This window comes from Pyrgilauda ruficollis, unplaced genomic scaffold, assembly GCF_017590135.1.
Source record: "Pyrgilauda ruficollis isolate IOZ18807 unplaced genomic scaffold, ASM1759013v1 scaffold46, whole genome shotgun sequence".
In the NCBI taxonomy this organism is placed as follows: domain Eukaryota; kingdom Metazoa; phylum Chordata; class Aves; order Passeriformes; family Passeridae; genus Pyrgilauda; species Pyrgilauda ruficollis.
This window is the reverse complement of record NW_024526155.1, coordinates 4,349,845-4,363,442: the sequence shown is the minus strand read 5'-3', so window position 1 is coordinate 4,363,442 and position 13,598 is coordinate 4,349,845.

The window sequence follows — 13,598 nt, the reverse complement described above, 5'->3', positions numbered from 1 at the left end:
CCCCAGAGCGCCCCCGCGCGGACACCGCCGGCACCGCCCCACAGCGCCGCCCCCGGAGCGCCCCCTGCTGGGAGCCCGCGGGAGCGCGCCCGGAGCGCGCGGGGCCGTGAGCAGGGACCGGATCACGGGGATCGGCACATGCGGCCAGCCCCGAGCCCCGGCCCTCAGCCCGCTCCGGGCACCGCCGCCCGCTCGGTCCGCCCGGCCCCGTCCCTCCCGCTCGCACCGGCCGCGACCCCCGGGCCCCTCCTCACACGTTGAGCGGGTTGCGCTTGTTCTGCAGCGGCGTGTCGGGCACCAGGTCGCTGTCCTTGAGCACGGAGCCGAGCACGGCGATGGCGAGCAGCAGCGCGGGCAGCCGGCGGCGCACCCGCCCGCGGGCCAGCGCGGCGATCCATCCGCGGGGGTCCATCCACAGGGATCCGATCACAGGGATCCATCCGCGGGGGTCCATCCACAGGGATCGGCTCACGGGGATCCATCTGCAGGGATCGGTTCAAAGGGATCTGTTCAAAGGGATCCCATCACAGGGATCAGCTCACGGGAATTGGCTCACAGGGATCCGATCACAGGGATCCATCCACAGGGATTCATCCAGAGGGATCAGCTCACGGGGATCCAATCACGGGGATCCGATCACAGGGGTGTGTTCAAAGGGATAGGCACACAGGGATTGGCTCACAGGGATCAGCTCACAGGGATCAGCTCACGGGGATCTGATCACAGGGATCGGCTCACAGGGATCTGGTCATGGGGATCCAGTCACAGGGATTAAGTCACAGGGATTTATCATTAGGGACCTGTTCACAGGGATCCATCCACAGGAACCTTTTCACAGGGATCCATCCACACTGATCCATCCACAGGGATCCATCCACAGGGATCTGTTCACAGGGATCCATCCGCGGGGATCCGATCACAGGGATCCGATCATGGGGACTGGCTCACAGGGATCCATGCACAGGGATCCATCCACAGGGATCCATCCACAGGGATCGGCTCATGGGGATCAGACCACAGGGATCCATCCGCAGGGACTGGCTCACAGGGACTGGCTCACAGGGATCCATCCACAGGGATCTGTAGGCATACATACATCTGCAGGGAGCCATCCACTGGGATCTGCAAGGATCCATCATCCACACGGATACATATGGATCCAGCTGCATGGAGCCATCCACAGGGATCCATCCACACAGATCCACAGGGATCCATCCACACAGAGCTGTTAATAAAGATCCATCCACATGGTTTCACTCGGAACCACATGGATCCACTTACAAGGATCCATGTCCACGGGTCCATCCCCACGGACCCATTCCCATAGGTCCGTCCTTATGGATCTATCCACATGGATCCACACACACAAACCCATCCACATGGATCCATCCACGTGGATCCATCCATGCAGACCCATCCACATGGATCCACACACTCCAACCGCACCACATGGATCCATCCACGTGGATCCATCCATGCAGACCCATCCACATGGATCCACACAGATGCCTCCCCACAGACCCATCCACAAAACCACATCCCCAAGTGCCACATCTGCACCTCTTTTAAATCCTTCCAGGGATTCTGACCCCTCCACTTTCTTGGGCACCTTCTGCTGGTGCTTGTAACGATTTTGGTGAAAACATTTTCCTTAATCTCCAATCTAAATCTCCACTGGTGCAACTTGAGGTTGTTTGCTCTTGCCCTATAAAAGACCAAGCACTACTTTTAACTAGGTTACCAGTACATCTGAAAAGAGGGTCTTACCATGATATTCATGAGAAAATCTGAGAATTTTCTCAATCAGAAAAATTATTTTAATCTTTCCTAGGTCTGAAGAGGCAGGGAGAAAGTATTTCTGGAGCTGTTAAGGCTCTCATGCCTTTTGACTCTCCATGCTTATGGCTGAAAGTGGTGTCCAAACACCGGCCATAGCTGTGGTATTTGAGACCTATTTCATCTACTGAACAGCTGCCGCTGTCATTTCAGCTTAGTTTTTAAAATATAAAAAAATCATCAGCAAGAAAAGAACAAAGAGCCTTTATTCATCCCAATGGCCTCAGTAAGAAAAATGTGAGAGTGGTGGTGGGGGGAGAAGCAGATCCTATCTGAGTCAGGATGGGAAAGTATTTCTTGCCAGAGTATTTCAAAGCTGTTTCGCCGTCATCGTCAGCAAATCTATGACAACATCTGGGCTGAGAGAGCAGATCAACACATCAAAGCAGCCCCAGCAGATATGGAGGGTTTGGGCTAAGGAGGTTATCCAGGGTAAATGGCATTTGGCAATTGATTAGCTGTTGTTTTTAATAAGACTGCCACGGCCATGTCTAGCACTCCCAGCCCCAGCACTGCACCCCGAATGAGAAACGACAGGCAGCTGCGCTCACTCAAACGAGTGAGGATGAGTGGGGCTGGGAGCAGGTTTCACAGAGTCCCTCATTGTCTGCCTAAATCCCCTCTGCCTTTGAAACCTGGCCTCCTGTGCTTCCCAGGTTTGGGTCTGCGAGTGCAGACTGTTTGCAGTGCCGGCGCTGGAGGTGGGAGCTGCTCGGCTGGCTGCTAATGAAGCGTGCTGCGCTGTCTGCCACGCGCGGGGCGTTTCGTAAGCCTGGCACCTGCTCCAGATGAATGCAGCTGATGGCACGGGCTGCAAATGTTGTCTATCCTCGGCCCGGCTTGAAATGTCTGAGGATTATCTCTGTAAATCGCGGATTCTCGCAAGTGCAGTGAGCAAAGCTCGCTGGGTCCAGGTGCTCTGCAGATTTAGAGAAAATCTCTACTTTCGGGCCGTGTATTTGCTGCCATGAGCACCAAGCCAAGGCCGGCGGACCTTCTGAGGAGCCGACTGCCATACCTCTGAAAAGAATCAGAGAAGTGGAATTTAGGCCTTTCAAAACAGCAGATAAAGCTTTCATTCATAAACAAGGACTAAGGATTGTTCTAAGGGAATTGCAGAAGGCTCCTAAAAAGCTCTGGATACTTGGTCAAGGTGTGACAGGTATAAACCACACTAAACTGAGTTAATTTGTCAGGTACAGCAGATCTGGCTTTTTTTAACTTCTTCCTTAACCTCACCAAATCCCTGCCTGGTTGAAGCTGAACTTTTTCAGACTATTTGATTTTAAAAACTGGTTTGGGAGTAATTTCTTTTTCTGGTTTAGTTTGAACCAAGGCCTCCAACAAACTTCTTCTCTTTGAGAAATCCCATTTTGCCTCTAAAATCCACAGGGACAGATTCATTAGGAGCTGAACAACTTCCAGAGCTGAAGAGTGGCTGGTAAGCCTTGTCCCTTCATGCCCAGTTGCCCAGAGCTCAGGACACTTAATTGGACAGGTAATGGGGAGATCCCAGCTCCCTGAGCAGAGATTTGAAATAGGATCCAACAGAGCTGAAAAAAGCATCCTCCCCCATGACCTGCAGCAGGCTGGGGGGAAATCTTTCCTGTTCATAGAGTTCATGTGGTATCAGCTATTAATTAGAGAAGGAACAATGCCACTAGGAGTTGTTAATTGTTTTAAATAAGTTGCTTAGAAATTTTACTTGTCTTGTTTTGGTGATTCTGTTAATTATCTGCTAATCATTTTGAGTGCAAAGAAGTCTGCCTCGTCGATGTGAGATGATGGCATGGATACCTTCTGCAGAACTGAGGCTCCTCATCTTGAAGCAGACACCTCTTTCAACATAGTCAGTGGAAAGACAGCCTTAGCAGCCCTTTCCAGGAGCCCAGGGCAACTGTTCACCTAATTTGCATGCTTAAAATTAGCTGTGGAGAAATTCAGACCTTGCAAGACAGTGGCACTTTGCTCAGGTGCTGCGTTTGTGATCTCCTGTTGCCTGAATGCTGAGAAAATGATGCTGCAGTGGGGTCACAGCCTCACTCCTCAGTGTCATGAGACCCCTGCTCACAAGTTCTTCCTGCTGATCACTTAAAAATATGTCAGGCTAGAAAGTGGCAAGACTGTTAATGGAAAGCTGATCATGCCTTAAAGCCATCACAGGATGAGTTACTGCAGTTTAATTCTTCAGTTCTGCAGGATGTCCAGCCGTCTTGAGTGTCCTGACACTTAAAAATAAATTGGCAAAGGTTGGGAAGTTTTCTGTGGAATAGGACCAAGACATTTGAATTGAAATCTCAGCCCAAACAGTCAAACTAAACTTCTTGACTGTGTTAAATAGGAATAATTTTATTTTATGAGATTTCTGTGTTCACTGCTCTGTGTTGTGGCCAAGGAAGGATGCTGTGAGAAGAAGGAGAGAAAATTAATTTTTATTTATTTTTTTTTTTACCAAACTCAAGCAATGGTTCTTCTCTGACCCAGGTTTGGAGTAAGGTGGGTTCTTTGGGAAGGTGTGCTCCAGAGGCACCAGGAGCAGATGGTGGGTGCCCTTCCAAGCATCCAGCCTGTCAGGGCTGGCAGAGCCATCAGCCTGTGTCCACACTCGGTGGGGATGAGTTACCCCAGTGGTAACAACCCCTTTGGATCTGGGAGATCTTCTGTCTTCCCAGCTCATCCTCCTCCCTCCCAGCAATTCCCACAGCCTGCCAGCACCTGCTCACCCATCCCTGCCTGCCCAGGGCCCTGGCAGCCCCCAGCCCTTCCCTGGGGGAGCCAGGTGCTCATTCCTGCCGAGCCTCCCCTGCTCTCTGTTTTCCTTGGTGAGCACTGCTCACATCTCCATGATTGATTGTGTTTGAGTTTGATCCTGGAGTGTCCTGGGATGTTTGCATGAGAGGTGCTACATAAGCATAATTTGGGCTGTATTTTCTTTGCCTAATGGGAGCTTAAGCTTGAAGTTAAGATAGTTTTGGCCCTTTGCTGAGACACTGTCCATCAGCCTCAGTGCTTTGGGCTCTGCAGCCTTCTCTATTCACTGCTGGCTTAGGAAAAGAGATTAAAAATAATATTGTGCTTTGTTCCCTTGTGTCAGTGATGCCTTTGAAATGCAGCCCAGGGTGGAGGCATAGCAGCCTTTCTCTCATGCTGGCCTGGATCTCTGCTGGATCTTTGCTGCCCATCTCTGATGGGAAGGGATGCTCTTCCTAGCAGCCCCAGCCTTGCCATGGGTCCAGGCAGAGCCAAGGCTGGCCTGAGAGGGGATGATGGATTGTTTACAGTGGAGATGCTGAGCTGGGAAACAGAAGGGACATGTTGGTAGTTCATCACCTGTGTGGCTGCCCAGATAAATGGGAAAGGTCTTTCCCTGTCCTGAAACCCCAGGAGTTTTAGAAAAAGGTGGAAATTACCCCAGGGAATTTAGACACAGTGAACCCGGCTGGACCCAGCCTGAAAACCTCTGCAGGTCACACATTTTCCCCCCAGCTCTCCTCAAGTGAATAGGAAGGGTATGATCTGAGCTGCAGGGAATTTGCAGCATTTGGTGGTTACATCCAAAGATCAAAATATTTTGGTATATGGGGCAAAGCATAAGAAAGAACCAATTCACTTTTCAGTGGTGCAAGCTTTATTAATGCTAAAAATTAATACCTCTTGCTACAAAATGTTTACATTTCTTGTCTGGCACAGCTAGATCACAGCAGAGCAGACTAATGACAGGGTTTGATTTACAGGAGAGAACGGTCTTGTGACAAGGATGAGGAGCTGAGTTTAATTTGTGGCTCTGACAAACTCCCTCCCCAGCCACAGACCCTTAGGCTCTGTATCCCCACACCCTGAGCAGAGTATGGGAGAGATTCTGTTCTTCTCCCTCCTGAATGTCTTTCAGAGAAAATGGTGAGGTTGCAGAGGGCTGCAGTAATGGTCTGAAGAGCTTAAAAATAAGCAGAGTTCACAAAGATGTAAAATAGCTACTCTGTGTAGATTACAGATTAAGGAGCCCATTAGCAGATGAAGTGGGGATGAGATTACAAGTGAAAAAAAATATAATTCATGTGATTAAGGGTACATGTACTTGGATATAAAATGATCTTAATTACTCATGTTTATCTCTAATTGCCTGACTTCCTTGAACAGCTGTGGTGGCTGCACTTGCAGCTCCTTGGTGAAATACTCCCCTTTTTTCCCACAACACATAATTCACACCTTCCCTGTTTGCCAGAGAGCCTCCTCATCCCCACACCTGTGCAGTTGCATTAATGTGATTCTCGAGGTGTTTTCTTTCAGGGGTAGCTGTTGAGAAGTTTTTCCCTGTAGGCTGAGTGGGCAGTGCTCTCCCAGCAGCAATTACAGGGAATTAACTCCTGCCCAGACCAATTAACCTTCCTGTTAGCCATGCACTAAAAGCATTATTTATTGTTCCTTTTATTCCCTTTCTATAAGGATTATCAAACATAGATTAAAGATCACACAAAACTCAATGACAACTTCCACGAAACCATTTGCTGGATGGCCCTCGAGCTACTGTACCAAAACATTGCCTTTTTTTAATTATTAGTTTTAGATTAAAAAACTACTATTTATCGCAAGTGATCAAACATGGGAAGGAAACAGTCTGTGCTTATTAATTCAAATTCAGAAATATGGACTTTTCAAACTTCACTGGTGCATTTTTAGCTCATATAGTGGAAGGAAAGAATCAGAGTGTAAAATTTGGAAGTGACTTCATGTTGATTAGCTGCAGGACCACAGTTCACAGTCCTGGTTTCTTGATTGGATACCAGGTACAGCCAGCCACAAAACATGAGCTATTTCAGTCCAATATGTAATTATAAATATTTAAGTATAAATCTAAAATATATACATACATAATATTTAATCTGTGCTTTACTGGCTTGGATAATGATAAAAGTGTTGGATAGAAATGTGATTTGGATTTTTCCTGACCACAATGACCATTTAAATGCTCTGCAGACAAAAAAATAATAATTACAAAGATGTTCAAAGTGTGTGCTGAAGAGCCAGTGCACTCAATTCTGTCATAGGCTTAATTTGGATGCCCAACATTATAAATTATTATTTTTAAGAGTTATTTGTTTGTTTTTTTACCTATGCATTCCCTGTGTTCAGTGAGCTCAACATCTCTGCTAACCTTGCCATGCTCTTTCACTACAGGGCTGCTCCATATTTCAGCCTTTGGCAGAAGAAACCAGGATGCCCCAGGCCATGGGATTTATTGTCATGGTCATCAGCCATAGGTGGCACCTGAAAGACAAGAGGGGCAGGAAGGTGAGAGGATGTGACAGTGTGAGGTGCTGAGCAATGCCCAGCTCAGCCATCCCCAGGGTGAGGGCAGGGAAGGAATGAATTTGCCTCAAGAGGAAGCTCAGAGCTGTTCTGGTGCCTGGGCTCCAGTTTTTCCCACTTTTTCCCATCCAGGACTCTTCCCTTTATCATCTGCAGGAGTTTTGGAGCCCCATGAACAGAAGAACTGCCAGTAGGCTTAAATGCTCCCAAACATCAGATTAAGCCTGAAGTGTCTGTTCCTGAGCTTCTGAACCTTCTCCAAGGCATCTCCTGGCATTTTACTGTTCATTACAGTCTGGCCCAGATTTTCAGTGCGCGGTGGCCCAGCCTGGCTGCTCTTGGCTTTCACCAAGGAAGCACATCCCAGTCTGCCAGGCATACAGCATCTCCCAAAATACAGCAACCCAGCCTGCACCTTACCAAGTGGAGGGAAGGTGTGGAGGGTGGTCAACAGTGCACAGAGGCCAGCCCCTGTCACCAGCAGCCCAAGGAGGAGGAGGTAGGTGATGGGTGTTGTGCTCCTCCTGCCTAGACTCTACCTGTTCTGAGAATAAACAACTTTTTTTCTCCTCCTCCAGCTTTAATTCTGGTGAAAAATAAAATGAAAGCCAAATCCTAGTGCTTTAACTAAATCAGAGCATTTACCAACTGCACTTAAAGAAATAGGATTCTTTTCACAAGTGTTTATTTGTACAGTTCAAACAAGATATTTTTTTAAACATAAGCCCACCACAGATGTGCGACTCAGCCCAATCTCTGTTGACACCACTCGGAGGTTAGGAACAAAAACACACGTGTAACGTGTTCTGCCTCTCTGCTGGAACAGGGCCTTTCTTTGGGCTGATTGATTAATGTAGGCCCCAAACAACTGGCAAAGCAGATCTTGCTCTGGGGTGGGAAGATAAGCAGGACCCTGTGAGATGATGGAAAATGCCAGGACTGCACCTGGTGCCCAAGGAGGAGGATGGGGGGATGCTTTTTCCTCCTTTTAGAGGAGAGGTTTTGCATGCTGGGCTGAGCTCGATCCTCCCAAGACGTCAGCATTGCTGGGGCTTTGAACTGCACTTCAAAGCTGGGGCTGGAGCGACGTTTCTGCAAACCAGAGAAACAGGTAAATATTTGTCAGAGTCAATTAACCCCCCTCATCACCTCAACCGGCATCGGTGCGAGACGGCCGGAGGGGTTTCAGCAGGCACAGAGGGGAGCCTTGTTGATTTACTGAACCACTTCAGGAGGTGGGCAGACACAAAACACTGCGGCCAGGAGACCTGGAGGCCTCCCCCAGCACGGTCCATGAGCTCCTGCACACACCTCATCCTTTCCATCACTGCAGCAGGCAGAGGGGAAAATCCTTTTCTTGTCTGGGGAGAAGACCAGTCCTGCTCCCAGCACTGCTGCTGTAGCTTTGTAACAACTTCACTGGCGCCAGTTACTCCAGCTGGGCATCAGCTGCTCAGAGAGCACAGAGCACGTTCTGTGTCCCACCTGCTGCTGCAGGTTCAGCCCTGAGCACTGTGAGTCACCTGTTCCAGCAGACACACCATCATATGACACTCCCATGAATCTATCAAGTTCTGGCTTCTGACGTCCCACCAACCCATTGCAGGGGGACTCAGGGTGTTTGTTTTGGAAGAGGGCTTTGCTGGACCACTCTGCCCATGATGTCTGAACTGCAGCAGCTGGTGGAGGGGGAAACTCAGACACCCAGCCACCAAACCACCCACCAACGTCCCCAGGCTTCCTCTTGCTTATCAGCACAGCATGAAAATGCAGCTTCCATAAGAAAAAGGGAAGGGAAAAAGTAGAAACAGCTGAGCACCAGGTGAGACGAATGCAGATGGATGGGGCTGGGCTAATTCCTCACCCCCCTTCCCAAACCTGACCCTGCACCTTCACTACTCTGACATGGCCCCTAGGAAAATGCCACCCTCCCTTTCTCAGCCAGAAATCCTCAGCTGGATGTTAAAAACACAAAAGGAAGTGCAGGGGCTGTAACGGGGTCCAGCAAAGCCCCTGAGTGTGTCTTTGAGGGACGGGCTGGGAAATGCTGGGGGAGGCTCTGGGGGTGCCCCCTCCCCGTGCCTGGGGCACTGTACTCTCAACCTCCCCTGGTTTCAGGGTAGGGGAAGCACAGGAGGGGCATCAAGACAGCATGAACTTCATCAGTCCTGGTCCTCATGGGCCACCACAAGCCCAGGCACTTGAAAACCTCTGCAAGTCATATTTTCCCCCCAGCTCTCCTCAAGTGAATAAGAAGGGTATGATCTGAGCTGTAGGGAATTTGCAGCATGTTTGGTGGTTACATCCAAAGATCAAAATATTGTTACGTATTAAAATATATTTTTGATCAAAGTATTTTTATATATCAAAAAAGTATTAGGCACATCGTCCTGGCACTGCGGTGTGCCCAGCTCTGCTGCTCTTTCCTCCCCATTGCTCGTGGCTCACAGGCAAGGTCACACCAACGTGGGTGTGTCAGCACAAGCCACTGTCAGTCCTCTGTGTCACGGAGTGGACACAGCCTGAGTGATGCCAGTGAGTTGCAGGAATCCCCCATTCCGCTCCTTCTGTCCTTCTAAGGCTCCACAGGGACAGTGGAGCTGCCAGCACTCACACCAGCCTCAGAGCACTCATCTTCAGAGCAGGTGTCCCACTTCCAGGATTTTCTGGGACTCACATGTCAGCATGTCCTCTGGTCAGAGAGGAAAGTCTCTGAGAAGCGTGTCTCCCTTCTGAGAGAGATGTAGAGATAATCGCTTCCATTTTGCAGAGCATCCCAAGAGTCTCAATTTCTGCTTTCCCAGATTTTTTCCAGCTTTGAGCAAAGTGGTTCTTGCAAATTTCTCAGCCTCCATGGTTGAACCTGAAAATTTCATGTCTAGGCAGAGAGAAATCTGGTGGCTTGGATCCAGCCATCTGGATGTGGGAAAGCTTGGAAGTCCCACAAGAAAAAGGAGATTTCTTGGCAAAGATTCACAATGCATCTTTAGGGGAGAGTGGAGGGGAAATACAAAATGTCCATCAAACTTCTCACTTTCTGTAGGCAGAAGTCAGGAAGCCCCAAATTGTGCAGGTACAGCAAGAGATTTTAAAAGTGAGGAAAAACATCATAGGCTCCTTTCAGCTTCCATGCCAGGAAATGGCAGATGTTGCAGAAATCCTGCAGTCCTGCCCTGCTCACCTGGAAGGGCAGGACTGGCTCTGATGCAGGACAGGTCACAGGAACCCCTCAGAGCCCTCTGGTAGGTGTGATCAATCAAGATGGGAGAGTATGGGCAGAGAAATATGTATGAAAAGTGGTTTGCTCAGCATCACTCAGGAGATGGAAAGCTTCTGGATTTCATCCCTGTGTCACCTGTCAGGTGCGCTCTGCTTCAGCACTGCTGGGGAGAGCTGAACTGCTGCTCTTTCCCAGCCTTGTGCAGGTATGTTAACACACCCAGAGCCTCTGGGGGCACATCCTTCTTGCCCAAAGCTCCTGAATCACCTCTGCATGTCCCTGAGAGCTCCTGTGCTCTGCCTTTCCTTCTGCATCACCTTCCTGTGCTCACCAGATCCTGCTTTTAGATGCCCCCAGCCTTTGGATGATCATCACCCACCTAAGCTGCATCTCCACCTTCCTGCCCCAGGCAGACCCCAGGGGGAACTTACACCCATCCCAACATCCCAGGGTGTGAAAAAACACTGCAAACATCGCCCTCTTCCTTCAGAGGCAGGGAGAAAAAACAGTGTTTCCCTTAGCCCCAGTCATTTAATCTGAGCCAAACAAACAAGCACTGCCAGCGTTTTTCTACAGCAAAAAACTTTTTCAGCTGGAGACAAGGAGCCTTGCAGTGGTGGGATGGTCAGAGGGTGTTTGCTGGTGCCCCAGTGGAGTTATGGGCATGTGAGTAGTGGGGCCACCCCAAGAAGAGGAGCAATGGGAACAAGACCTCCCTGTGCAGCCACAAAAAACCTGCCTGTGAACCAGTGCCAGGTGCTCAGTTTCTATCTTAATTTTGGTCTTGGAAAAAAAGGGAATGGAGTGAATACACAGGGGCTGCAGTCAAGCTGTGGCACACCCCCGTCCAAGCAAGAAAATTACATGGTGAGGCTGCCAGGGTGTCCTGACTTCACTTCCCTGGGTCTGGGCTTTTGGGGCTGGGATCCACTAGCCCCCATCCAGCAGCAGATCCAGCCCTTTGCTGGACCACTCCCAACCACTACACAGTGGTTGTGTCAGATGATGAGGAAAGACATGATCTCAGCTCACCCCAGATGATGAATTTTGTGCAGGCTGGTGAGATGGGAAATTCCCACCAGGACTCCTGGGTGTGAGCAATGGGTTTCCCACCAGTGAGCCTGGAAAACAATCATGCAGAAGTCTGGCAGCAGCAGAGTAAAAACCCCACCAGCACCGTGTTTCCAGGGCTGTTGGTTCTGGCACGTGTCCGTGGGCACAGCTGGATGTGGGCTGCACCTGCTGGGGAGCTGGGGGTGTGCAGTGGGGATGGGGGGTGGGCACAGCCCTGCTGTGGGGCAGAGGGTCTCAGGACCCAGCCTGGTTCAGCTGGTGAGGAGCTCACAGCTGATGTTCAGCTCCAAGGTTTGGGTCTGTCTTGGTCTCAGCTGACTCAGGGTGTGATGGGTCCCTCTTCCCACTGAGCTGAGAGTTCCTTCTCACCTTGGCAGTGTGCAGTGAGACCATCACATACCCACAGCACAGGGCTAAACAACCATTTGTTAGCAAGCAGCAAATTAACTATCTTCCAAATTGTGCTGAGAGGAGCTTCCGTGTTATTTAAGTGAATTTCTAAACTTAGCCCAGTTACTGTAAAAAAATACCTTTGCGAGCAACTACTGTCCACAGAGCTTGACTTCAGAGATGTTTATTTCTAGAGCTAGTGGAAAAATTTCTCACCTTTCAAAGGTTCCAAATATATCTTGGTGCTGGCTGGGGCCATTGGCCATCAGAGTTTCCTCGCAGGCAGTCACAGGCTGATGGTGGGGCCACAGCTCTGACAGTGCCACAGGTGTTGTGGGGAGAGGTGGTGGGCTGACACCCACCTCTTCACCAAGGAGCTCATGGAGGATCATGTCAGCCTTGAGGGACACCTTAGGTAATACCCCAAAAGAAGTGGTTTTTACTTCAGGGCTCAAAAGCATTAGTCCTGGCCAGCTGCAGCACTGAAAGGAGCTAATTGTGGTGCCCAGATCACTTTTGGAGAGGGGTCAGGAGCCAGACTGAGGGCAAGGCTGCTCTGTGCTGCCCTGCTGAGCCCAGCCTGGGTGGTCAGACCCACACGTGCAGGCTCCTGCCCACACTCTCAACTGCTGGCTCTCTACACCATCACTATATATAAAATGGGAAAGGTTTTTCTTCACCTTAGCAAACACACAAGCAGGAACTGTGGGTTATAAGAGGACATTACACCTGAAGCAGAGGGATGTGCTGGACATTGTATGAAAGGCTCCAGGAGAGCTCCTGTCCCTTTGATGGTCACCTCTTCAGTGTGAGATCTGACAGTAGCTCTTCCTCCAAGGTTCAGCTTAGCTCAGTGAGGGATTCAGCAGTTACAAAGAACTCCTAAATAGGAAGAAGGATGACTATGGAGTCGTCAGACTTCAGGACTGATCTCAGTTGTGTTACACCTCAGTGTGTGTTTCACTCCTGGAAGATCACAAAGAACGTACAGGAGCTCAGCCTGGGCTTACTCAAGTCACAAGACGTGGAGATCAAATCTTCCAGCCTCCAAGTCAGAAGGAAAATCTCCCTTCATGATGTGTTAGGAGGAACCGAGCGCTGGATATGCTGGACCTCTACAGGGCTCCAGAAATGAAAAAATCCACCAAAAGCCCCACTTTCCTTTCCTGCCAGGGTGGGCACCAAGGTAGCTGGAGCTCTTGTTGATGTTTTGGGGTGGGACTGGGGGAAAGGAACATCTTTCAGCAAAGATGGAAAATGAGCCTTTCTGTCAGTTGATAGGAGGGGAATATTTTACTCAAACAACAGAGTTTGTACAGTGCCTGGGGAAAGTTTTGTTCAGACAGGACCCTGGTTTCATTGTATTTTACCCCAATAAAGAGAAAGCTCCTGCTATGGAAATCCACATCAACCTGCTCCAGGCATCAGGACGCTCAGGGAGCAGAGCAGATCCTGACGTCAGCAAAGGGCAAAGCCCTGCTCAGTCCTGCATGGGCTCATGTCACCGTCTGCCACCTTGGAATGTGGGTGATGGGTGATGCCCAAAGCCAACAGATGGGAGAAATAAACATGACAGAGAAATCCTGCAAGTCCCATTATGTCTTATTCTGGAGCAAGCTGCTGTCTATTGGTCATAAAAGCATCAGAGGGTGTCTCTGCCAAGAGAGTGCTTGAATGCAGTGATTTATCTTTTTTGTTCCCCCAATGCTCATTAAAACGGGAATTTGCCGGCTGTGGCTGTATCCAGCTGAATGCATGTGCTTCTTGGCTC